At 40.2% G+C, this 27,263-nt stretch overlaps 1 pseudogene; it reads left to right on the forward strand.

Moving 5' to 3' along the window:
• Window positions 1-330: 330 nt before the first annotated feature.
• On the forward strand, window positions 331-20,592 carry LOC148997310 (uncharacterized; annotated as a pseudogene).
• Window positions 20,593-27,263: the final 6,671 nt, after the last annotated feature.

The following is a 27,263-nucleotide window of genomic DNA, read 5'->3' on the forward strand; positions in this document are numbered from 1 at the left end:
CGAGACTAAAACCGATCCGTCCCGTTGCTTACCTTTTAATCTTTCAAACCAAAGAAGAAACAACCATATGGATCACTTCACAGCTTTTCGTGTTTTCCTGGAACAACTGTGGAGAAGTTTAATCACGGCAGACGCCTGTGAAGGAGGAAGCAGATGTTGAAATTTAGTGTTGATGCCGGTTCGGGACTGATGCTTTGACAAAACATGTTTATATTATTGCACTTGATTATTATCTGATTTGCACGTCATGCACTTTTATATTATTAATAAGTATTTGCAAATTAAAATGGTTTGTAGAAGATGTTTTCTGTAACTTTCTTTCCTTTTACCATGGGTGCGCTTGTGTCACGGGGGGACCGGACACCAGATGACCGGCCGTCCCAACCCCCGACACACGTACCACCGCGAGGAGCCAACACCACAGAGGACACAGAGGCAAAGTAAGTTAGAGAAAATTCAGAATCTTTATTAAATAAATTAAACTAAAACAGCCTTCGGCAAGCTGAAGCAAAACTCGGGTGGGCAGAGCAGATGAGGATTCACAGCTGGACTAGTTCTCGAATTCACAGCAGAACAATTTCTCTTCTCCCGGGATTCGGATGGACGGAGAGTAGTACGGAATCCACAGCAAAGCTGGCCCTCTTCTCCGGACCCAGGCCGACAGAAGACAGATGAGGGTGCAACAGTATAACTGGTTCTCTCAGATTCACAGCAGAACAATCTCTCTCTTCACAGGATTCGGATGAACGGAAAGGAGTACGGAATCCACGGCAAAGCTGGCTCTCTTCTCGGGACCCAGGCAGACAGAAGACAGGTGAGGATTCAATAGTAGAACTAGTTCTCTCAGATTCCCAGCAGAACGGTTTCTCTCCTCACAGGGCTCGGATGGGCGGAGGGGAATACGGAATCCACAACAAAGCTGGCTCTCTTTCCAGGGCTCAGGCAGACAGAAGACAGGTGAGGATTCAACAGTATAGCTGGCTCTACTCACAGAATCCGGATAGACAGGGGAGAGTAAAGATTCAACAACAGGCTGCCCAGACAGGCGGAAAGTCAAGATGACAACTTCACAGTATAACTGGCTCTCTTCACAGGGCTCGAGCAGACAGAGAGAATTATGATGACGATTCCACAGTACGACTGGCTCTCTTCACAGGGCTCGGGCAGACAGAGAATAACGGTGAGGGTTCACGGTATAACTGGCTCTACTCACGGAATCCAGATGAACAGAGAGGAATAAGGGTTCAACAGCAAAGCTGGCTCTCTTCACGGGGCTCAGGCAGACAGAGAATACAGGTGAGAATTCAACAGTGTAACTGGTTCTACTCACAGGATCCAACTGAACATGGAGGAGTAAGGATTCAACAGCAAAGCTGGCTCTCTTCACGGGGCTCAGGCAGACAGAGAATACAGGTGAGAATTCAACAGTGTAACTGGTTCTACTCACAGGATCCAACTGAACATGGAGGAGTAAGGATTCAACAGCAAAGCTGGCTCTCTTCACAGGGCTCAGGCAGACAGAGAATAACGGTGCGGGTTCGACAGTATAACTGGCTCTACTCACAGAATCCAGATGAACAGAGAGGAATAAGGGTTCAACAGCAAAGCTGGCTCTCTTCACAGGGCTCAGGCAGACAGAGAGAATTATGATGACGATTCCACAGTACGACTGGCTCTCTTCACAGGGCTCGGGCAGACAGAGAATAACGGTGAGGGTTCACGGTATAACTGGCTCTGCTCACGGAATCCAGATGAACAGAGAGGAATAAGGGTTCAACAGCAAAGCTGGCTCTCTTCACGGGGCTCAGGCAGACAGAGAATACAGGTGAGAATTCAACAGTGTAACTGGTTCTACTCACAGGATCCAACTGAACATGGAGGAGTAAGGATTCAACAGCAAAGCTGGCTCTCTTCACGGGGCTCAGGCAGACAGAGAATACAGGTGAGAATTCAACAGTGTAACTGGTTCTACTCACAGGATCCAACTGAACATGGAGGAGTAAGGATTCAACAGCAAAGCTGGCTCTCTTCACGGGGCTCAGGCAGACAGAGAATACAGGTGAGAATTCAACAGTGTAACTGGTTCTACTCACAGGATCCAACTGAACATGGAGGAGTAAGGATTCAACAGCAAAGCTGGCTCTCTTCACAGGGCTCAGGCAGACAGAGAATAACGGTGCGGGTTCGACAGTATAACTGGCTCTACTCACAGAATCCAGATGAACAGAGAGGAATAAGGGTTCAACAGCAAAGCTGTCTCTCTTCACAGGGCTCAGGCAGACAGAGAGAATTATGATGACGATTCCACAGTACGACTGGCTCTCTTCACAGGGCTCGGGCAGACAGAGAATAACGGTGAGGGTTCACGGTATAACTGGCTCTACTCACGGAATCCAGATGAACAGAGAGGAATAAGGGTTCAACAGCAAAGCTGGCTCTCTTCACGGGGCTCAGGCAGACAGAGAATACAGGTGAGAATTCAACAGTGTAACTGGTTCTACTCACAGGATCCAACTGAACATGGAGGAGTAAGGATTCAACAGCAAAGCTGGCTCTCTTCACAGGGCTCAGGCAGACAGAGAATAACGGTGCGGGTTCGACAGTATAACTGGCTCTACTCACAGAATCCAGATGAACAGAGAGGAATAAGGGTTCAACAGCAAAGCTGGCTCTCTTCACAGGGCTCAGGCAGACAGAGAGAATTATGATGACGATTCCACAGTACGACTGGCTCTCTTCACAGGGCTCGGGCAGACAGAGAATAACGGTGAGGGTTCACGGTATAACTGGCTCTACTCACGGAATCCAGATGAACAGAGAGGAATAAGGGTTCAACAGCAAAGCTGGCTCTCTTCACGGGGCTCAGGCAGACAGAGAATACAGGTGAGAATTCAACAGTGTAACTGGTTCTACTCACAGGATCCAACTGAACATGGAGGAGTAAGGATTCAACAGCAAAGCTGGCTCTCTTCACAGGGCTCAGGCAGACAGAGAATAACGGTGCGGGTTCGACAGTATAACTGGCTCTACTCACAGAATCCAGATGAACAGAGAGGAATAAGGGTTCAACAGCAAAGCTGGCTCTCTTCACAGGGCTCAGGCAGACAGAGAGAATTATGATGACGATTCCACAGTACGACTGGCTCTCTTCACAGGGCTCGGGCAGACAGAGAATAACGGTGAGGGTTCACGGTATAACTGGCTCTACTCACGGAATCCAGATGAACAGAGAGGAATAAGGGTTCAACAGCAAAGCTGGCTCTCTTCACGGGGCTCAGGCAGACAGAGAATACAGGTGAGAATTCAACAGTGTAGCTGGTTCTACTCACAGGATCCAACTGAACATGGAGGAGTAAGGATTTAACAGCAAAGCTGGCTCTCTTCACAGGGCTCAGGCAGACAGAGAGAATTATGATGACGATTCCACAGTACAACTGGCTCTCTTCACAGGGCTCAGGCAGACAGAGAATAACGGTGCGGGTTCAACAGTGTAGCTGGTTGTACTCATAGGATCTAGATGAACAGAGAGGAATAAGGGTTCAACAGCAAAGCTGCACTTCACAATCCTACGTAGAGATTAAAGAGGAGAAGAGAAGAATTTCACCACTAGATGACTTCCTCCATCCAACGAGATGCGGGCGATATATCCACAGCCAGATCCGTTTCCCCGATGTCACTGCATTACACTTCCACTCGTGTTTAACTGTAATTCACACAAATCGGCACACGTGATTTAATGAACAACACTGCAAAGTCTTGTCACTCACAAACTAGGGCGTAGACAGGGGATCTGGTCCACTGCACAGCACTACAATCTCTTGGACTTCTTCCAATAAAGCGTGGGACATTCAAACTTCCTCCAAAAAGACAGATTTACACCTCATGAAGTCTCATCACATCCTCCAAACAGATTTCTCGTATCACAGTCCAAACATCAACAGCACTTATCTCTTATCCACATCTCCAGATCCACCCGAACGTCACACACAGCCTTTCATCTCTCCTGCCCCTCCTTTGTTGAAGATGAAATGCCCTTTTATCCTTCCCAACTGACAACGTGTCCCAATTGCGATCGCGATAGTCCTGCCCCGCACCTGTTTTGAATTAACTAATCATTCTCCGTCTCCGCTCTGAGTTTTCCGGCGCTAGAGTCTTCCGGGTCCCACACCGGAAATCCCTCCCCACAGAAACCCGGCCATGATAAAAGGTTCCGCCTGCCTTTTTGTCACCCCGGTGACACTTGCTAGGCCTGCTGTTTACAGCGTAGAATACTTTCCAATCCATTACATATAGTCTTATACATTCTGACGTTTGTGATATACAGTATGTTGCCTAGTAACAAACGCAATCTGGCGGAGATACGCGCTGGCGGCAGGAAACTTCACTTTGTTTTCCTGCGCCTCGTATACAACGTTAGAAAGCTTTCAGCCAGGACAACTTGGTTGGCATTGCCTTTTCAGCGTGAGAAATACACAGTGTGGCATGTGAGCGTGTGAACCGGTCGAAATGAGTGTGTCTCACGGCCAATGCGTGAGACTTGAGAACCCTGCTGTGGTGTCAACAGAGACCGCGTTTTTTTTACAGTGTGTTTAGGGGACTGGCAGCTAGCCGATAGTGAGGAGACGTTTGATGTATGTGACAAAAAATGTTTTGGCCCAGCATCGCTTAGAGAACCTTTAACTGAGTGAAATGTCAAACTTACCATCATTACTGTGGTACTATGATCTTCTCCTTAGAAATAAAAAGAGTAAATTGAAAAATAAAATCCTGTGATGTTTATATTGTTCCATAAGTGGACCGGCGCGCTCTCACCTCACAGCCCAGATTTGATCTTGTAGTAAATGAATCCAGCCGCGGCGGTGGTGATTCCCAGCATCAGTCCAGCAGTTTCAACGGCCAATAAGAGTTCAACATTCAGCTCAAACTCCGGGACAGGAGGGTCTGCGAGAGACACACGTCGCTCTATTATCACAATAGAGTTCAATAAACTATGGGCTAGCTGTGCATTAAACAGTTTTAAAGGGCATGGTGCAGGTTAAACACTGCTATCGATTAATGGGTACATAAAGCAGTTAAGATATGTATATAAAGTTAGGAATGTCTCCAAAATGGTGTTAAAGTGCAGTTTTTGTAGTTTTTGGTTAGTAACGGTTATTTTTCACACGACTCGGCGATGACGTCACATGAGGTAGACGCTGGCAGAGGCAGCGGCGCGCTTCAGAATCGGTTCACAGTAAAGTCTGATGGTTCACAGCCGAGGAGATCGATGTTCTCGTCAGGGCCGTGAAAGAAAGAGGAGACATTGGGGACGGGACAAACACAGCCATATTAGCTTTGGTTAAACATGCATATACTATATTTGGGTAAATGTGTAAGCTTTATGCCTATTTTTCCTATCGTCATTGACACAACAATGATTTCCCTCGTGTTTAAATAGTTTTCCTTACAATAATGTATCATTTGCAAAAAGTAAAACGCATCTGTGTAGATGAGAGAATCATCTAGTAGTGTATGTGCATTGTTCACTCTGTATCTGCAAGCATGCACAAATAGCATCTGAATGTACGCGCAATGCCCCAGACTTTAGACTAGGTTAGGGTGACCAACAGTCCTGTTTTCACGTCCTGTCCTGGCTGTTTTTTTTTATTATTATTATTATTATTATGAAAATGTCCTTGTTTTCAAAAAACTTCTGGGAAAGATCAGCTCTAAAGCAAAACATAAATGGGCAAACAAGGAGGATGAGGAACAAATACAGGATGAAGAGGACAAAAACTAAAGATACATTTTGTTAGTTCGTTTTTGTAAGTTTGTGAGAGCTATTTTTGTTAAATTTGGAGGTATTTCTTTTAGTTATTTCTTATTTATATATTTATTTTTCTAATACAGAAGAGACATTATTTCATTCATTCAAACCTGTAATAAAACAGGCTCTGAGAAGCCTATCTGAACTTGTGTCTTGTAATATAACCATTTTCTATCCATACAGACGAGGAATAGGCTACTTTAAATATACTGATACAGATGTAACGTGCCTAACGCAGCATCCTGGATAAGAGGCATAATGCCTGAATCCGTTTGTGCTACACAGAGCATACTCACACTTCATGCAGGATAATGGTCCCCTTCAAACCAGCACGCACGAGTATGTTCATGGTTTATGTTTACTTCACCTTTTTATTTTTTACACGGAGTCCTTTGAACAACAGTAACAATAAACAACAATAAACATGCATCAGAGACGTTTCTAACCTACTTACAGAGTTTAAAACTTTCCTACTTATCCCTAGGCAATACCGGTACACTGCGTACAGATAGGCTATATGCTGGGCTGATGGAGTTTTAGGCAGGAGTAGAAGAAGACTCTCGTGTGGTTTTTCAACCATCAGACAACAATTCCATAGTCCTACAGTATATCAGACCTATCAGGGCTTTCAATCGCCTCGTTTGGATGAAAATTAATATAAATAATAATTGCTTATTCTGTTGTGATCGCTCAATTGGCCTCAAAATGTTATAAAGTACACAGAACACATGAATCTTTATAAGAAAAAAACAATTTATTGGCATTGCTTCTAATGGTTACTAAACATTTCCTGAACAAGGACAAAGATTACTGAACAAAGACGCAGGTTTCAAGTAAACAAATCTATGTAAAGAAGCCCACAGATGAAGGGCTAGACCTGAAATGTTTGCACATGGTTTCTTTGCTTGCTGCAATAGTGTGGTCCAGAGCCACAGAGTTACGGCACTCCCATAGACCGCCATAGGAGCTCTGGAATGAGGAAGTGACGCGTGTCGTGGAGCTGCTAAATTAATGAAATTACTGAATTTTTTACTTTTACACACATTAGCCGACCTCTCGTGAATCTAGTCAGTACATTTTATGTAGTAAAATGTAGTTATGTAGTTAACTAAGTTTTAGTTAATGCTTATTGGAAGATAATGGGTTAATTGCAGCTAGCTATAGCTTACATGACCAACTCTTCATTAAAGTTAGCTAACTTATGGTAACCTGAAGTATATATTATTTATAATATATATATATATATATATATATATATATATATATATATATATATGCATTTATATATGTAGGCCTATGCATATATACACACATAACTCTAACCCATTTAAATAAGTGAATTGTGTGTTTGTGTGTGTGTGTGTGTTTACAATTAATATATTATGTGTATGGGTTAAGGTTAGTTATGTGTGATTCAAATATACATGTGTACTGTACATCAAATACATGTATTTGTATGTGTTTTCTGATATGGTTAGTCCATGATTAGGGTGGGATGAAGGGCTACATTAGCCATACTGAAATTAATCCCGTTATGGATCATGTTTAGGAACATAGTTAATTGACTCATTAACTATCTCTCCGGTTTCATTTTATACGTTTATTTTTACCGAACATTACTGCAAATTTGTACATGCACACTTATACTTTATGTTGGTTGTAATTCTGAACAGACCGCTTTGCGTGATCACGAAGGTAGGCTAATGGCTGAATGGGAATTTATAAACAAGATCACGGGAATCAATAGCCTAAGAAAAAACAGTAATGATTTTGTGCAAAGTAAAACCAAAGCAACAGCACACAAAGAAAAAAACAAAACATGCAGAATGCAGGAAACCACCACTAAATGAGATGACAGGGACAGAAGGAAAGAAGATAACTAAAATAGATAAATACCACTAAATCATTGGACTTGTCTGTGGAAAGAAAATAATGTGAAGTTAGGTTCCTGAAGCGTGACTGCCAGGCTAGGTAGAGGCTGACGTCCTCCTCAGGACCCTGTTTGACGGAGGTGGCGATGGGGGCGCGTGCATCAGGGCAAACTGGCGCTAACCTCTCGAAGAGCTGCAGGTGAATCGGTGTAGCTTTCCTGAAGGGCCTTCATTATATTAAAGATGTTGCATAACCTGCAGGCATAATAATAATACTGTATACAGATCATTGCCACTAATGGAAAAACATGAAATTGTCCTGCATATGAATTATAGCAAACATAAACAGTAAACAGAATGTTATGAGATTGCCAGGGAGATTACAGAACATTGGACCAAATGTTTTAAACGTACAGTATGCGATTTTTGGCCACCAGGGGTCACTCGTTTAAAATAATAACAAAAGACGTACTTTGATGACGTGGGGAAAGAGCGTGGGCTCACGGGAGTTGCTGTCGCTGTCAATGACAACCAGCTCAGCACATGACATCGTCGTTTCACAAAATATACGGATATACGGCATCTCTCTGTAGATTTAGCTTGTCAAGAAGCTTTAAATGCAACGCCAATGTTTACCTGTGTCAAGCTTCTCCTGTCCCAAACCCTTCTCGGGTCATATTTTTCAGGTACGTTTGAGCTTTAGCTAATGAGCTGGCTGTAGCAGCAGAACGTGCAGGCAAAGCGTAATCGTGGTCCATAACTATTATACAGACGAATATAAATATTAATATTACGCCCCTTCAATGAATTACCTATTTTAGAACATGTTTCATTTATAGGGCGCACCGGATTATAAAGCTCATAAGATACTGCAGTCAAACGTTTGACTGGGTTTGCGTTATGCATCCACTATGTGCTAAAGGCTAAAGGGAATGTAGTGAGTGCGCGGCGCCGGAGGTGAGGCGTTTATTTAGTAAGCATGAGCGCGCTGAAGCGGGCACGTACATTCGCAGCCTGACTCATAAGAGTATTCAATATGCGCGGCTCGCTAACAGCAACAGTTGGCTGATTTGAATGAGACGACCCGGTTACTGTGAACGGGGAGCGCTTTATGCGCGAGCAGCACCGGCGGGGACAGTGTGTCTGTTAAGAGTGAGCGCTCGTGAGCGGGCACGTGATTTACACACATAAAAATACGTACTACTTTTTTTTCTTCGTCATTTTCTTTGCTTTATTGGCGGTAGTCCAGTGTTCCCCTTTGTGTTTGGCGGTTTCCGCAAGGAAGTTAGAGAAAATAGAGGAGTCAAAGGTTATATGACGCCATACACGGGCGACGAAACGGAAATAAAGAAACGTCCCGTGTCTTCGAATTAAACTATAAGTTTCTCCGTATTTGAAAGTTGGTGGAAACTGTCGGGATAATGTAAGTACACATCTAACAGAAATATATAACATAGATACAGTTATTTTTGCTATTTTTAAAGCAGAACAATTACATATTGTGGCTTTAAAAAATACATAAAAGATATGCAGACCATATTTGATGATTTGAATGTTACTATTAAATGTTTACACCAATACTAGTGGTAATACATGTGGTAACCCAGACAGAAAACTGACATTGAATCAACGTAGAAACGACGTCTCTCATGACATTGAAACAACGTTGATTTTGCTCATCAAATTAACGTTGAACCAACGTCAGACGCGGCATTCTTCAAAGCTAAATGAAAATCGAAAATTGGTTTGCTTTCATAACGTTGAAACAACGCGTTGATTTCAAGTTGATTTTCCGTTAGTTTTGAAAGAATGACGCGTCTGACGTTGGTTCAATGTTAATTCGATGAGCAAAACAATGTCAGATCAACGTTGTTTCGATGTCATATTTCCACGTTGATTCAATATCAGTTTGCTATCTGGGAAAGTTACATAAACTCTGTGAGGTAGTGAATTACTGAGAGGTATCGTTAGCTAAACTCTGAAGTGGATAAACTGTTTCTGACATAATTTCAGCGGTGGGTAAACTGCGTTAGCCTCCACTACAGCCCTGACGACACGGTCAATGTTAAAGAGAACCGTAGCAGTCTAACGTTATAACAAAACGCAAACACACGATTGCAAAAGCCGCTTGATGATCATCTCCACTGATCCAAACACTAGCCACGAAGCTTTCATGACGATATGGACATTTACTTCAGGGCAATTTTGTTTTGGCTCAAATTCGTGAATCACGAAAAATGCTCTTCTAATGTCAGAGTGATCGTACTTATAGTGGAGGCTGTGTCAAAGGGAACACGGTAGCTATAGAAAATACACACAGCGCTAGCGAACACGCAGCTTGTAAACATTACCGTTAGCATGAACTTACCGTGACAATCCACAAGTTTCCGAGGGGCGCTCCTGTAAAAAATAAAGTGCGTGAAACTTCCGGTGAGGCGGCGGAAGTAGCATTCCAATGGTGTTTTGTGTGTTAGTTAGCGAAGAGGCTAGCTGTTTTTCGGAGAATTATTTTACTATTTAAAGACGCAAATCTTTATGAGAGATGTCGTTACGGAGCTCAGGGACAACATGTGCTGTTCGCGGTTATATGTATAACCGGATTAAACTAGTTCAGTGGCTTAAACGTGATTGTTTTGAACATAAGCTGAAAACGAAATCACAGTGATCCTGCCAACGACTGTAGTTTCCATCACCTCCCAAAAGACGACGAATCTTCCTGTGTACATTTGTTTAAATTCTTAATATTCTATAAACTCTATCAGCATGTGTTTGGCTGTTCTCTACTGATGTTACACCTAAACTCAGGATCAAAGCCTGTGTTGACAGAATACCAAATGTGCCAGTTAATGTATTCAAGCAGCACATTCATTTATAATTTTGAATAAACTCCAAAGCTCAATGACTAAGTGTGTATTTTTTAATTGTTTGTCAGCTCACACAACTGTCTGTCACCATGCCTTGATGAGTATTGATTATTAATAATGTTAAATAATACTTCCAATCAACTACTGCAGAGGGTAAAGGTACTGTTATTTCACCCTTTTGAATTTCGCTGAGGTTGTGTTCCCACATCGTTAGCTAGTTTGGATCGCTATAACTTGAATGACTGTCAACTGTTGAATGAACGAGTGTCAAGCATGTCAAGTCGCGCTTTGTTTACTTCCAACCGGAAGTCGCACCCACTTTTGACGCAAGGGCTCATGGGGGCGTAGGAAACTTGTGGATAGGTGTTTCTCAATGTCAAGGATACTTCCTTAGGCAGGACGGGTCCTTCCAAGTCATTTCCTTCAGAGGCTAGGCAAGGGTCCTCTTTAGCATTCGGAGAACACGTAAATGCAACAGGCTAGCAAGTGCACGTCATTGCGTCATTACACCAGTGAAAGGTCCGCTTCGGCGCTGCAAAAATCATAGTGCTGGGGCTCATTCTTCGTACGTTGCTTAAAACATCCGAGATCAAATGAGACATCCAAGATAATATCATCGTGCTAATCATGATCCGGCTAATTGGGTTCTTCGAACACACCTGTTGTTTATTATTAGTATCGCTGGATTGAGTTATCTGAGATAACTGCGCGTTCTCGCGTTGGTTTAAAAGGGGACATGTATCGATAGCAGAACCAGTGATCAGCAGCGCTGCTATTGGCTGTTCAGCATGGCCAAAGAACACGCCCAGTTTTTCTCCCAAGCAGAGCAAGCGCTTTTAATGCAAGGTTATGCCGAATTTCAGTCTTTAATTAAAACGCCAGGGAACACCTCAAAGTGTGCAAAAGCCAGGAGAGAGTGCTGGCAAAACTAGAAGACAAATTGTGGTGGCCATGTTAGATGTTTTAATAACTTATTATTATTTTATTTTTATTTTCATAATTTCATAATTACTTTGTTCATTGTAATGTCGAGTCACCACACTATAATAATAAACATGGTGAAAGTGAAGTACTTAATGGTAATTTTAGGCCTTATAGGCCTACTAGTCTCTTTTAAAAGGCACTGTTAAATAAATGATTGTCTGTTTATAAAAGCAAACAGGAAAAATGCTGAGAAAAAAATAATAATGATGCTCCTGACCCTGGCAGAAGAGCTGACCCTTGGGTTGAATGTGAATTGACCTGTTGTGAAGGGCATCCCTGGGTTCAGCTCTTCCAGACCCACATCAGGGACCAGTAGCAGCAACACCTTCATCACTGGGAAATGAGATTTAAATTATCTTTGTACACTGTGAAATAATTTGTTGCTGCATTAAATGAAGTAGACCTATAATCCAAATTGGCTGGTTTAGTCATTTCAGCTGTTAAATCTTGAGTAATGATAAATTGCTTTGTCTTTTGAAAGTAAAAACTGATAAACGTATGTTAATGTAAAAAATATTTTGCCATGAGTTATCAAACATTGCACTGGAGAGTGAAGAAAACTTCTCAGATGACTGTCCTTTGGAGGAAGTACTTTAATTTAATTGATGGCTTTAATTGATTTCTACTTGTGCCTATGCCTATTATTTCTGACAGGAGTCCACATGTACAGAAGAGTCTGCACACAGCAGTGATACAGGGGTGGGCAGTGGAGACAACTTTTGCTTTTTATTTGTTGCATTTGTTCCCTATATGAGTCTTCAACAGAAAATAGAGTGTTTTGAAAAAATAAAAATCAGGGGGAGAAACAGAACTTGACTAAGAAAAAACTGCACTAGAAATAGAGTTGCTTCAAAATAAACTTCAGAGTAAAATCACACAGAGTACTATTGCTGACCTTGCATAATATCTTTTAAAAAGATGACTGAATAACTGGCTTTTCTTTACAAAGAACTATTGAAATAAAACTCTAAGCAAACAGAGTTTTGCAAATTTGTCTTGTCTTTTATTTTAGGCTTAATTAAACATTTTTTTTTTCTTTTTCTGATGTTGGCAGTGTTGTGTAATATGGCACATGCAATGTCACAGGCCCAGTCAGGTGCAACCCTCAGGCTTTTCAGACCCTGAAATCCCTTTATTGGCCAAAGCTCATGTCATTGTGTGCCCTTGTCCTAGAGCTGCATTGTAAGTGGTCTGGGGTTTGGGTCAGGGAATGGGGTCATAAAACACCTGTCTCCATGCAGGATCCTGTTGTAATCACCTGTTTAATGGAAAAATGCAGTTCTCAGCATAAGTGTATGTAATACCGTGAGTTTGATATTTATAATTTTCCTTACCATGTTCAAATAATGTTCATAAATGTGAAGCTCTTAAAATTCTTGAGTAATGCACAGATCCTGGCCATTTTGCTTTCACACTGATTTGTGATATAGAACATGGTCACACACCATCTAAAAGATTTTACTCAGTCAAATGCCTTTTAAAAAAAGTGATATAATATTTCTAAATCTGGAATATTAAAAATTGTAATAGTAATTTGGCTGCACTGTATAAGCCCCCTTTCTGCTCACAAAGTCCCTTCATTGAGGCCTTGATGGGAACATGTGTGCAGTCTACAGTATATGGCACCAATCACGTAAGTTAAGCCTATAATCGGCATAATCGGCATCGGCATAATCGGCATCATGATTGCATTATCTTCATTAAAAATTATAATATACCCTAAGTTGGCAAAAAAAAAAAAAAAAAAACTAAGAGCACTACTTTGTGAATGGCACGACAGAAAGCTTATCAAGTTCTCCGCATCTCCAATGGTGTAAAGGAAGCCACTCGCAAATAATTTTAGGGCAATGCAAACATTTTGTGCTGTTGTTGAAGCCCGACATCGAATCGAACATTAATGTGCATTTCCAACAAAATAATAATGTATTTAAACGACACCCTCACGACGATCGTTTCACGACAAAACAAAAATAAATCTCAGAAATTAAGCTACACTATCGCGCTGCGCTGAAGGACTTCCGTATCAGCCGTGATCTAATCCTGTTTACATGAAATAAGCCTGCTCGCGAGCAGGTTCAAGCTGACGGACCTGTTGCTATGACAGCAAGTCCAGGATGAGCGTCGAAGAACCAAACGATCCAAGATCATGGCAAATCGCCAACAATCAAATCCAGCTAACTGAGTTAGCGACGTACGAAGAACGAGCCCCTGGTGTACTGCACTGTTTGTTGACAGTCCTTATTTCGTCTTGTCAGTCCTCATAGAAATAAATAAATAAAGTATAAGACCATTTCACAAGATGTAAACAACACTGGTCCAGAAGCACTTCCTGTTTCAGTTTGTAACTGTTTTCTTTATTTCACATGTAAAGAAAACATCTTAAAGATGTTTGTTTAACTTTTTGATTCAGTTTTAAATGTTCTGTTGGTTGTATTTTATCCCAGCTTTTATGTAGTGTTAAAAAACTGAAACAGGAAGTGCTTCTGGACCAGTGTTGTTTACATCTTGTGAAATGGTCTATATAGTGAATACAACCCCGCAAACTCTAAAGCAGAGGTGTCTTGATTGAATCAGCCTGAAGGGGTTGTACCTACCAAACGGCTACCTACCAAATAAATCAATAATTTGACACAAAATATTTATTTAAAAAGGAGTGAACAGAACTAGCACTACGTCCATAGCAACATGATCTAGCTGTTAAAACACATGCAATGGTAAAATATGTGACCAACAAAAAAGGCTAATGAAGTAAAAATTAAAAAGTTAATCACCAGTAAAAGGGAACAGCTTTAAATCCCCTCAGTAAATTTGAGCCGATATGTTAAATAGTTTAACAAACATTAAATAAATGGCTAAACTAAAATTATACTTGCTTACATTTGAAAGCATATTGCCGTTATCACTCCGACTCCGCTAACGGTCGGCATTTTTTAGTTTTTGAACAAGATAGCAAAGCTGCGCATAGGATTGTGGGTGATTTTAAGAGCACGAAGGCTACACATATGCATCCTTTCCTGTGTATGGGATATTTTCCGAACGAAGGACTCAGTCCTTGGTTGAAATTCTGAGGATCCTCGACATTGGAACAGTCCTTCGACGGACACCGATGACGTAGCATCCTCGAAATTCCGGCTTCCGAGGATCCTTCCTTGACATTGAGAAACGCCTAATATCTCGCTTCTCTCGACAGGGCAAGCAGAGAGGTTTGCGTTCACAGACGGCAGTGCGGTAGGAAGTAATTTAGCACTCCTCTCACTCTTTAATCCAAGTGAAGTGAGACCATCTTGGCATCCCCTGAGTGGTAATCCTCCGCTTTGAAATGCGCGCTGCATATTCTCGAGTATAGGCGGCGACAGAGCTAACTTAGCTGAAAAATCTGCTCGCCTAATCTTGACAAGTTGCACCCAGCTTCGGAAGATCCCTTTGTCCTTGGGAAAACAATGGACCCTATGTCCAATTTTGCTAAAGTTTTTGCACCCGCCACAAACAAAGTAACATTACTAAACCATTTTGTCTACTTATTATCTACTCTTCTTTATCTCTAAACTGTTATGCTATGCTATCTCTCACTATCTATCTGTGTTATACTTATGATTAATCAATCTATCTATCTATCTATCTCAATATATTTACTTATATATCTGACACTGTCACTCTTTCACTAGCTAATGTTAGCTAGTGGGCTTTCCTCTGTTGTCCAACAGCGAGTACTTCATTTTGACGTCATGCAATGCATTGTGGGAGAAATTAGAATCCTTGCTAAGCTACTGCTAAACGCTAACATATTACCTACTTTTCCGTATTATATTTCTTTTTTTGTAATCTCCTATAGCATCAAATACAATGGATAACTGTTTAAATGTTTATTACCAACTAGAAAACTGCCAAAAAAACTGCACCATGGGTTTTATATAATACATATTTAAATGTATATTTAAAATTAAATTGATATTTTAAATATTACATTGTATTAATATAAATATAAATAATAAAATAGAGTTATATTAAAAAAAAACACTCGTTTGTAGACCCCTAAGGGTTAATATAACTTTACTCACCTCTTGCTAGATGTAGTCTGTGGCCAAAGCACTGTAGCCTAGTCCAGTTATTTAGAGAAGCTGCCTACACCACATTAGCTCCGTTGTCTGTTGTAATGTAGACAATCCTCTCCTCCAAGAGGCCATCGCCTCCCTCAGACGCTGGGCAATCGACTCTCCCGTGTGATCTTGCGGGAAAGAAGACGTTTGCAATCAGCTGTGTAGTGGTTAAAAAAGAGGTGGGTAAACTATAAATTCTGGTGGACCACGACGTAGTCAAAAGGTAAGGTGGGCCACTGCCTACCGGTGTATGTGTATCCTGATAACATTGCTATATAGGGAGGCCTCAACATTAAGCCTTTTCATACGCTCGTCCTTCGGATAAGTACATCTGTCATTCACTTGTACGAGTAAAAAAGATGTGTTAATTTATTCTGAAACAACATTCTCATCAGTGGTCAATCAGCTTTGAAATTTAAATCACCATATTGTAATATCTGCACCTTTAAAGGGCATCCCCTTCCCCAATATTATTAAACGTATGCTTCATCTTTCATTTTAAAATCCTAAATTTGATCAATAAATTCAATTATTTCGAATAATAAGACACTATAGGGCTGTTACCCTTGGCGCTGATCAAATTATATCATTTACACTGAAAAATTACAATTGCATAAAATAATGTTATGAAATTGATTTAAATTTACATATAAGAAACGTTGTTGGAAAGAATGATACCACCTTTAAACATTTAACACTAAATCACCAGTAGGTGGCGGCAGGCGACCGTCTTAATGAGTGAGTCATTGATTCATTCATTCAAAAGATTCGTTCAAACGGCTGATCATTCAAGAGAATGAGACCGATGTTTATGAATGGGTCATTGAATCTTTGGCTCAATCGATTCGTTCAAAATGCTGAATCATTCAGTAATGAAAACAGGTTGAGTGTTCCTGTGACATATATTCATAGTATTCATTTGCAGATATGGTAGTTGTAATCAAATAGGTGATTATCATTAAATGACAACCGTGGCTAATGAGCTGTGGCCTTGCGCAGATCATAGGTTTTCCGGTGTGTTGGTTTTAATGCACATTTATTCCACAGACGTGCTCCCCCTATGGATAAAAGAGCACAGTATGCGTTGGGGATAGTAACACTGTTCCCCTCTCTAAAAGATCCCTACTCCAAAAAAGGCTATGTGAGTCCATAAGGTTAATCTTAACAAACAAATGAATAATGTTCTGGTGCATTTTAGAAGTCTCACACTTCTTTTCTAAAGATCTCTATTAATTCATGCGGAAATTTATATATATATATATATATATATATATACACACACACATTTCCATCTTTGTTGTGTTTCGGGAACACTTTTTTGACATAGACAGCAATAAGGGCTACATTGCCTGGAAGATTAAAAACACACAGCGAGAACTCAGCAATGGCGGTACCAATGGGTGTAGGAGAAGGAGCTCTCACACTACAGGCAGCAGTGGACCAATCTTGGAGAGAGAAGTGACTAAAGTGCAGCAGTTGGAGGGAGAACTGTGTCGTGAGGCCATATCTCTACTAGAACAGATCTTCATGAAAATGAGAGAAACCTTCCAGCACAGGCAAAAGTTGATCCATGATCCTGAGCAATGCAGCACAGTGCTTACTGTGTTCCCAAGGTTTCTTGACACAAAAGGCCTGGTAAGTTTGGTTTTTTTTTCTATGTTTTTGCAATGTCAAGAACAGGTGTTCAAAGATTAATACTGTCACCTACGACTAGCACCATCATCAAATACACATATGCTTGCTTCCTCCCCTTTAGGTAGCGCAAGACTTTGACCTGTTGTTTGGAGCTGAGACTTCATCAAAACTCCTTGAGAAATGGGATTTCCTGAAGGCCAAAGTAATAAAGCAAGCCAAGAACCATATCCAGTCTGCAGAGGAGAACACTGATGAGGATGACGGGGTCCCAGGTAAATAATTGACATGAATCTGGTGTGTATCTTTCAAATGTCCACTTATTTCATTTCTTTACCATGACAAATGGCTGTGTAGACAAATAATATATATTTTTTAGGGCTGCAACAACTAATCAATGAAATCGCTAATGAAAATAATCGAGAAATTTCATTATCGATTAGTTTGGTCTGTGAAACACTGTTTCGAGATGTGTGTGCCCCAGCATTTTACACAAGATTTATTTATCTTTAAACTCTACATTAAACAAAACTAATGGTGTTATTATGAGAGCAGTAACTGAAATGAGATTATGTAAAATATATAAATGTTAAAAATCTCATACATTTACTGAATAATGCTGTTCAGAAAATGTAATGTGTGTTACTGTAGAACATTCAACCTTTAACCAGTTTACACTTAGTTTGTGCTTTTGTTTTTACATTTAGCATTTTTAATATAGTGGTTTATAATGTTATCATATATATATATATATATATATATATATATATATATCTTTCATAATGTATAGTCCACGTAGATTAATTTACTAGCGTTTTCATAGGCTTCAATTTGCACAATGTTTGAAGGACCGCATTGTGCAGAGTAAAATTTCCCTGATAAAATACAGGCCTTTTTGTAAAAAGGTTGTAAAAAGAAGGTTGCACCAATTCTATTTTCCCTATACATTAACGACCTCCCTACAGTATGCCAAAACACAAATGTTTTAATGTATGCAGACGATGCAGTACTCTTTACACATGCAAAAACTGCCCAAGACGCCTCTCAGGCGCTTACATCTGCACTGACTTGTGTACAGGAGTGGCTTACAAAATCATGTCTACTGTTAAATCCCAAAAAAACTGTTTGTATAATGTTTTCTAAGCGGCAGACTGATATGACACGTTCAAATATATTTTTAAAACAAGAAGAAATACAGCTAGTAAATGAATTTAAGTATCTTGGCGTTGTTTTAGATCCCACACTATCTTTTAAAAATCATGTAAAGTGTCTATCGAAAAGTGTTAAATTTAATCTTGCAAACTTCAAATACATCAGACCATCACTATCTTGTAAAGCAGCCAGAATGTTTCTTCATTCTATGATTTTATCGCACATTGAATATTGTTTTGTAAATTGGTCACTCACAAATGCCACAACGCTTAAACCAATTGAGTCACTTTTCAAAAGAGCCTTAAAAATATTTGACAGGAAACCGTTTTCACATCACCACTGCTTAATATTACAGAAATATAACCTACTAAGTTTTGAAAATTTTCTAAAGCTTAAATATGCCTGTGCTGTTTATAAGATCCTGCACGGTCTTGCCCCACCCCCACTGAGTGAATATATTACACTAAAAAAACAGGGAGAGGGAAGAAGTGTCACCAGAGCTTCCATCAGGGGTAATTGTGTGGTACCGTACAGGCGTACTACATTTGGACAATATGTGCTGTCAATAAAGGGGTCAGAGATTTGGAACAAATTACCACTTGTCATTAGAGAATGTCCGACATTTCCCAGATTTAAGAATCAACTTAAACAATGGCTCAAGACACATCAAAATTGTGACCATTAAACAATTTTCCTTTCTTTCTGTTTTTTTTTTCTTTTCTCTTCTTTAAAATCGAGGTATACAAATAAAGAACACTGTAGTATTGTGTAAGCATTTGTATGTATATCAAACCAAATTTAGTATTTATTGTAATTCCAGAATTTATTCTAATTCCAGTATTTTAGCAAAACTGCAATGCATTTGAAGTACATAGAATAGCACTGTACTGTATACTGTATATGTGTAATTTGTCTGAAAACAGTGGTGTCTTTTGTAATTGTTACTGAATTTTAGGGTGTTCTTTAAACTGTGTAGTATTCTATTTAAACTTAAATGTTAGTTTTGTTATGTGTTGTTTTGTGATGACCTGACGGGGGACTGCAGATGGAAAGTAGCCCTGGGCCTAATTCTGGCATATTTACATTATTGAAATGTTTATCAATATACATTGTCCCTTTTTTAATAAATAAATAAATAAAAATAAATAAATTTTAATCAACCAATTGATTATTAATTGACAGGTTAATTGATTATCAAAAAAATGTGTTAGTTGTAGAACTAGTATTGTTATTGAAAAGAGTTTTGAGTTTTAATATTGATGTAGTTTCAAAGGTTTTGGTCAGGTGTATATCATGCTTAAAGCAGATGCTCCTGCCTTCTCAGGTTGGGATAGTGACATGGCCTCACTGCTACTGCTGGTCTACCTACTGCCACCACCTCCAAGTGGAAAGAAGGGAGCTGTAAAGATCAGGACCATGTAGTTAAATTTCATAAGGTCAGTGTGTCCTGATCTCCAACGGCAATAGCCATTGTCAAAAGGCAATTGTGTAACCCCCCAGATTATTGATCTGTTTCTTTTTCAATGTCACCTCCACAGAATTTTAAGTCTGATCATTTATGTTTTGCCTCCTTGAAGTGCATAGAGAGTGGGGTTCACCTCTTTTAACTGCAGTCTTGTGCTCGTTCATTTTTATTTTTAGTTGTCTGTTTGTCTTGCCAACGTATTGGAGTTTGCAGGGACATGCGACTCTGTTTAATTGTCTCTCTTTGTGTGACCGTGGTACAAAAACCTTGGTTGCCTTATCACATGCTGAAAATATTCTGCATGGGAAAGCTAACTGTGCGATCAAAGGTTTCTATCAGAGTGTGACTTATCCATCAAAATGTATTGTTCAGTGTAGATGAATTTCAGTTTATTGTTATCTTACAGTCATGTCGCAGCCTTCAGGAGCACTCTGGTCCAAACCAGCGAAGGCAGCCCTACATACTGGCAGTTAGGACGACAAGAAAGCACATGAATGAGTTCTACATTGCATTGGATGGTGATCTCCTTCCCTGCAAGGGCAAGTCTTCCCTGTCAGCCTTTGATGAACTAGTCAAAGCACATTATGTTTTCGGCATCTCCTATGACCAGGCCTTAAATGGCATGTACACATTTGTGCAGACCACCATCTACAACATTGATGTGGGTCATTCTCACGAAACTCCCAGAGTCAAGGACCTAAGAGCCAAGCTTCTCAACTAAAGAGTTATGATGTTCAGATGTTTTGTTTGCAAGTCTAGTTTTGTTACTGTTCAAATGTTGATCCGTCATCTCAAAGTTTTCCATGCGTTTTATCCTGGTAAGAAGTTTCAAGTGATGTGTGACCAGACTGGATGCTACCAGAGATTTTGGACTTTTTCAGGCTTTAGAAAACATCTCCGTAACAAACATAGCGCTAAAAGTCTAAATCAGGGCTGGACTGGCCATCGGGCAATTCGGGCATTTGGCCGATGGGCCGACGTGCTTTGTGGGCCGATACATCTCAAACTTAATTTTTTTGTTTTTTACTGCCCATCCAACTCGTGTCAGCGGCTCATTGCGTTTAGTTTAGCGGCCGCGGCACTGGGATCTTTGTGCCGTTGAAACGCATCGGACAAAAAAGTCACCGTGGGTCCTTTCTCACAGACCGGCCAATGAAACGGAGATCAGCGGCCCATTGGTTATTTTCTTGATTGACACTGGGCTGGTCCAATCACATCTTTAATCACCTCCCCCTCTGGGCTGAGCGAGCGAGCAGTGTCAGTGAGTATCTGTCAAAATAGTCAGAGCGATGGAGAAGAAACGCAAGGAATTCAATGTGCAGAGAAATGGCGTGAAAAACAAAGAAACCGCCTTCAGTGTCTGAGGAGTGAGGGGGATCACGACTCACGAGAGACATTAGTGAGTGTAGAGATCTGTGGTAAGCAGAACTAGGCTACTTTCAGAACACAGGACAGGCTTAGGGAACCCATTACTCTCAGTTACGCATTAACGCATTTTACTAGAATTATAATTAGAGTATAAGACCCGTTTGTAAACCATGTTTTCCGCCAAAAAAGCTAATTATGAAAGTTGCTTTTTATTTTTCAGTGCATGTGTTTTACAATATATGGCTATAACTGTCATGTGATTAATATTATAACTATGATTAATTATGTAGTATGTAATGTAGACAGACACTATATCCCAACTAAAAGAGTTTTGAGTTTTTCTTTGTTCAATTTGCACACTGAATATGGGTTGGAGCTCTTAATTTTGAGCTCTCAAAGTGCACCAGATTGATGAATTTAACATTAAAATGCACAAAATTTTCTTACAGGGGAGCATGCCCCCCAACCCCCCTAGAGGGATAGAGGTGCACTGACCAATACTATATAAACATCTTGTGAGAAAGACTGGTATTGCCAATGCAATTGGAGAATTGTATTTTAAACTTAGTAGTTATTTCATCTCACTCATTAGATGACGTTGGTGGTTTTAATAGGAGTTGTTGGTATAAATATTCAAGGGCGTACACAGTTGTGTTTATGTTCATATGTAGTGGGCCAGTCTGGGCCAAAATGTCCGGGCCGATTTTTTGTCCCAGTCCAGCCCTGGTCTAAATCAAGTTGAGAACGAGCCCGTCATAGTTGAGAACGAGCCCGTCATAGTTGACGTATTTGATGAACCCGTGGTTAATAATTTAATTCCAGAGAATTCTCAAAGCTGTAATGAGACCAGGCGACATACCCAAGAAATGTGTGCATCCCTTATTGCAAATCTCCAAAGCTGTGGTGTGGCTACTAATGTCATAACGACTGTTGTTGAAAATATGGAGGAACTTGTAGAGGAATTGCATTCAAATGTTAAAGATGATGTTGTTAAATTACTCCCTAACGATGAGGGGATCAGAACAAAGTTTGACGATTATTTCGACAACCTTGAAAATCCATTTAGCAAACTGAACACTGAGGCAAAAAGGAAAAAAACATTTGGGGTATTGTAGAACCTGTTGAGGTAGCCCTAGGAGTGAGGTATGACACTAGAAGGAATCAAACTACTGGCACATATGATCAAGTTCCCATTACAGACAAATTTGTTTATATTCCTCTATTGCAAACTTTGAAGTTTATTTTCACCAACCAAGGGATCTGTGATCATTTTGTACAGCCTTGTGAGAAAACTGGGTTTTACAAAGACTTCTGTGATGGGAACTATTTTAGAGATCACCCTCTCTTCTCTGAAAAACCAAACTCTCTCCAAATATAGATATTCTACGATGATTTTGAAACGGCAAATCCACTCGGATCTAAGCATGGTATCCATAAGGTTGGAACTATATACTTTTTTTTACGAAACCTATCTCCAAAGATAAACTCAACTCTTATGAATATTCATCTTTTAGCACTCTTTTATACTGAGGATGTGAAGAAGTATGGATTTGATTTAATCTTACAGCCCCTCGTACGTCATCTGAAAGTCCTTGAGTGCACAGGAATTGAAGTTCCTTTCTCTGATGAACCAGTTTACGGAACAATTGCACAAGTAACTGGAGACAATTTGGGATTGCACACATTACTCGGGTATGTTGAATCTTTCAGTGCAAACCATTTTTGTCGTTTTTGTCTAGTAGACAGACCTCACAAATGGTTTTCAGGGATGATGATCCAAGAATAACATTGCGTAATAAAGCACTGCATGATCAGCATTGCAATGACCTCATGGTAGAGCCTACACTGTCATCCACATTTGGAGTTAAGCGACAATGTTTATTCAATGATCTACAGTACTTTCATGTTTCTGAAAATTATGCTGTAGACATTATGCATGACATATTAGAAGGAGTGGGGCAATTTGAGCTGAAGTTGCTGTTTGCTTACCTCTCAGACAACAAAATCATATCCAAGACAGATGTTTGTAACCGAATATAGTCATACAATTATGGCTTTGTTGAACGAAAAAATCGTCCAACCAGAATAAACTTGGAGCAGACTGGAAACGGAGTTGGTCTCAATGCCATTCAAACTTTTAGCTTAATCCGGAATATGCCCTTGATATTTGGAGATGTTTTACGAGAAGGAAATGCCCACCATAGACTCTTGTTGCTCCTGTTGCAAATTATGAACATTATATTTTCTCCAGTTGTTACTGAGGGAATGACAGTATGTCTGAAGCATCTCGTTGTTGACCATCACCAACTTTTCAAAGAGCTTTACCCACATCGCAGAATGATCCCTAAACATCACTTCATGATTCATTACCCCAGAGTCATTCGAAAAATAGGTCCAATACTACATGTTTGGTCAATGAGATTTGAAGCCAAACATAGGTTTTTCAAAAACACAATCAAAAATTTCAGATGGCTATAGCATACCATTGGGAATCAATGCCATTTAAAAGTATTGACTGTGGACCAGTAAAAACTGTTCAGCTCATTGACTTGCCACATGGTGAGATGATTGCAGAAGAACTGCAGGTTGACCTAGACTGTGAAGTTGATCTGACTTCTTGGATCACTTGTTTTGGAACTGAGGAACTGAGTCCAGGCCTTTTAGTTTGCACGGACAAAGAGGACGATTTGCCTGTATTTAGTCAGATAAAAGACATCATTGCATTTAATGGAGAATATTTTCTTGTTACAGAGGACTTTCAGACACTTTGTTTTGCAGAGCATTTTCATTCCTTTCATGTGACGCAGGGAAATGATCAGAATGTTAAAGTTGATAAATTGCACTTCTTTAAGCCTTTTGATCTGCAAACTAGGGGTTTCATCAACTAGTCGACTAGTCGACTGTCACAACCACTAGTTGGCGCTGTTGGCCTTAGTCGACTAGTCGGAAACAAAATGATGACATATATAGGCTATAGATATATTTTTTTGTGAACTATCCCTTTAAGTACAAGCGGCAGTACTATATACTATAAGCACTATAAGGCGCACCTTCAATGACCTATTTTAGAACATTTTTCAAACGTTTGACTGGGTTTGCGTTATGCATCCACTAGATGTGCTAAAGGGAATGCAGCGAGTGCGCGGCGTCGGAGATGAGGCGCGTGAGCGCGCTGGGGCGGGCACGTAACTTACATTCGCAACCTGACTCGCAGACAGCAACAGCTGGCTGAATGAGACGACCCGGTTACTGTGAACGGGGAGCGCTTTATGCACATTCTGTGACGCCGGGGACAGTGTGTCTGTTCGTGTGTGTAAGAGTGAGCGCTCGTGAGCGGGAGACACACATAACTTACCTGATTTACACGAGGTTGAACTGGCCATATGACAAAGCGGGCATAAGATGGACATGAGCGCGAGCAATTGATCCATATATAATGCGCTCGGATTACACCGCGTTTCAAATTATTATGCAAATGATATTTTACACTGATTTTCCTAAATAGTCAATGCAAATGACAGTCAGTATAATTTTCCAGTCACCAACCACTAGGGTATAAGTTGAATTTCATAGAACAAAACACCCAACGAAAACAGTATTTTTTGAAAAAATAAAAAACTCAAAATGCACTGTTCCAAATTATTATGCACAAAAGAGTTTGAAAACATTTTATTGGTTGTAAAGAACTGAAAATGGTAATATGATGAATTTGCAGCATTAGGAGGTCAAATTTAATGAAATCAAAAGCTATTTCAATCAAACTCATCTTAACAGGGCAAGTTACATGTTAACCTTGGACCCCTCCTTTGATATGACCTTCACAATTCCTGTATCCATTGAAGTTGGGAGTTTATGGAGATTTCTGCTTGAAAATCTTTTCACGATGTCAGAATAGCCTTCCAGAGGTCTTTTGCTTGAGGATGCTCCAAAGGTTCTCAATAGGGTTGAGGTCAGTGTGGGGGCCACTCCAAGAGTTTATCTCCTTTTTTGCCCATAGCAGCCAATAACACAGAATTATTTTTTGCTGCATGAGATGGTGCATTGTCATGAATGACAATAATTTTGCTACGGAAGGCATGGTTCTTCTTTTTGTACCATGGAAGAAAGTGAGAAGAAGAAAGTCAGAAACTCTGGATGCATTGCAGAGGGCATTTTCACACCTTCAGGGACGCTAAAGGGACCTACCAGCTCTCTCCCCATGATTCCGACCCAAAACATGACTCCGCCTCCTCCTTGCTGACGTCGCAGCCTTATTGGGACATGGTGGCCATCCACCAACCATCCACTACTCCATCCATCTGCGCCATCCAGGGTTGCACGGCACTCATCAGTAAGCAAGACTATTTAAAAATTAGTCTTCATGTATTTCTGGGCCCACTGCAACGTTTCGGCTTGTAAGCATTGGTTAGGGGTGGCAGAATAGTAGGTTTATGTACAACTGCAAGCCCTGGAGGATCCTACACCTTGAGGTTTGCGGGACTCCAGAGGCCCCAGCATCTTCAAATACCTGTTTGCTGCTTTGTAATGGCATTATAGCAGTGCTCTCCTAAATCCGATGCATTTGTCTGGCAGTAACCTTCCTCATTATGCCTTTTTCTGTACAAACCCATCTGTACTCTGAATCAGCCACAAATCTCTTCACAGTACATTGATCATGCTTACATTTTCGTGAACTATCTAAAGTTTTCATACCTTGTCCAAGGCACTGCACTATTTAACTCTTTTCCGCAACAAAGAGATCCTTTTTCTTTTTCATATTGCTTGAAACCTGTGGCCTGCTTAATAATGTGGAACATCCTTCTTAAGTAGTTTTCCTTTAATTGGGCTCACCTTGCCAACTACTTATCACAGGTGTCTGAGATTTTTTTCCGTGATCCAAAGAACTTGGAGACACAATACTATCCATGAGTTTGATTATAAAACTAAATATTACATTTTTATGACACTTATTTCCAATTTGCATAATAATTTGGAACGCGGTGTATAAGGCTTGAGAAAAGGCCGGATTGAGAAAATTAAAGGCTTTTAATTGCGCCTTATTGTGCGGAAAATACGAGTATTACTACTTTCGCTTTTAGACGACGTGTTTAATAGCCTATAGACGCATATTACACCAGATTTTCTCTCAAATGTTTGCTTTCACTTTAGACATAGCCATTTCTGTTTATGTAAATATTGTGTGTATTTAACAGTATTAGCATAATAAGACTCGAAAGATAACTTAGTCCAGTATTCAGGCGCTGTTTGACAGGCACCTGTGAGCGTCGGGGGTACGCCGCGTGCTCAGGAAAGCGCACGTTAGAACAGCGCATGAATTAATGTTTAACCGGCAAGACTTATGCAAATAATGAACTTTTGTGAATTGCAGTGTACCGTACCTATTCCTTAACGTGTGATGTGTAGGCTACGTCGCGTTGTACAGTTGAGACAGAGGCGCCAGAATGCAAACACGATACTACAATATTTCTTCAAAAGCAGATCGTGGAGATATTTACTATTCGTGATATCGCACACCCATAGAATAAACCATTTAACGACTAGTCGACTAGTTGTCGACTGTTATGCAAAACTAGTCGACTAGCAAAAATCAGTAGTTGTGAAACCCCTACTGCAAACTACTTATGGTTTTGATAGAGATGATCAATACGTGGTTCCTGTACATGTGTTTGTATGAGTTTGTGGGGGTTTTTTAACATCCATGAACTGTTAAATAAAACAGACATAAAAAGCACTGACTTGAAGTATTTTTCATTCATTCACTGATGGTTCTAGGTTTACACGGCTGGTGTTGGAAATGTAAATAAAAAACCGTAATTGTTTTGTAAAAAAGTAAAAAATAATGAGCTCTGCAAAGGTTCTAGGTTTACACTGCAGGTGTTAAAAGTGCTTGTTTAAGAGTACCTTTGAACTCTTCAGGTGTTCAAATGTAACTATTTTGAGAGTACATATTTTACACTTTTTACAGTGTTCACTGAATACCGAACTCTTGGACCTGAAACCAGTGTTCAGTGTACTCCTATAGAT

The sequence above is a fragment of the Pimephales promelas genome, chromosome 2 (assembly GCF_988280905.1).
Source record: "Pimephales promelas chromosome 2, fPimPro1.hap1.1, whole genome shotgun sequence".
NCBI lineage: Eukaryota > Metazoa > Chordata > Actinopteri > Cypriniformes > Leuciscidae > Pimephales > Pimephales promelas.